Here is a 1,313-nt window from a genome sequence, read left to right as displayed (position 1 = left end):
AAAAAAAAGGAAGTACAAAAACACTCGGTACGTAGGCGACCGTCAATACACAAACAAGGAAGAGCACACGGCGAAATATGCCACAGTAAAAAGAAAAAAAAAGAACACAACTGTTTCGTGAATAAATTGAACTTCTGGAACAGCATTCAATGGGAGGAAATCAATGAACTAATTTGTCAGAAACGGTCCAACTTAGCGCCCATTTGGTATCACAAAGTAATGGAAACTTATACGACATGAACCACCTTCGCAAAACAAAACGCCGGTATCTCAAAAATATCTAGAATACCTCTTTCCTACAAAATAAACGTAAATTTACTGCACAACACACAATACCAAATAAGAAATCATCCCAAACGTCCCCCTACCAACTGAGTGACACGATCAAACAGTTTAGAAATTAATGATTGAGATTTTTAAAATGTCAAAGGGGGATTGACGCAAATAACAAACCACAACACCATGGAATTTTAACGTACAAAAAAAGCACTTGTCATTGAGCCTAACGTCAAGAAGGGTCACAGCACTTATACCTGCAAAAAGGCTGAGAAATAAATCAAATAAAACAATAACAACAACGAGAACATCAATAAAGTGCAATGTGTCATAATGAACAGTGGGCACCCAACCAATACAACCCAACAATCATCACACAAAACTTTACATCACTCACCCCAAAAAGGACCCTTTTCGGTTTTCTGAATATAGAAAATGCACATAAAAAACAAAGATATGACTAAACAGCACGACATCATTAACAGAGAAAGTGAGGTAAGAGCGAAAATAACACAGATATTAACAATTCAAGAAGAGAAATTACAAAACTTCAAAAAAAGAAAAAGTTTGCGGTCAAGGAAAAGGGACACAAACACATCCAAAACTATGCTCAATACACAAGAAAACATCTAAAAAATATTCTAGCAGTAACACAAAGTATAGAAAAAAAAATCACGATCTCAGCGGTTACGGATAACCCATCTCTCCAACACACAACCACACGTAAATGAAGCAACATCAACCCGCATATTCGGAGTACCACGACGTTTTTCTAAATCATTTACCGGACGGGAAACAAAACGCTTCAGCAACCGTTTGAACCGCCTATCCTCCTCCTGCAATAAAAGAATCCGCTCATCCTCCTCCACGTCCATAAGACTACAGGAAAAAGAACCAGAAGCGTCAACTCCTTCTCTTGCGCGTAAGCCGTCATTTTGCAAAGAAGTTCCAGCACCATATGTATTGAAGGCACCAAGTGCAAGTCCCCTCCTGTCACTATCAAATCCAGAATATAGCACATCACCAGCTTTATCACC

The sequence above is a fragment of the Trypanosoma equiperdum genome (assembly GCF_001457755.1).
Source record: "Trypanosoma equiperdum strain OVI genome assembly, contig: ctg_907, whole genome shotgun sequence".
NCBI lineage: Eukaryota > Euglenozoa > Kinetoplastea > Trypanosomatida > Trypanosomatidae > Trypanosoma > Trypanosoma equiperdum.
Note: the sequence above shows the minus strand (reverse complement) of the source record.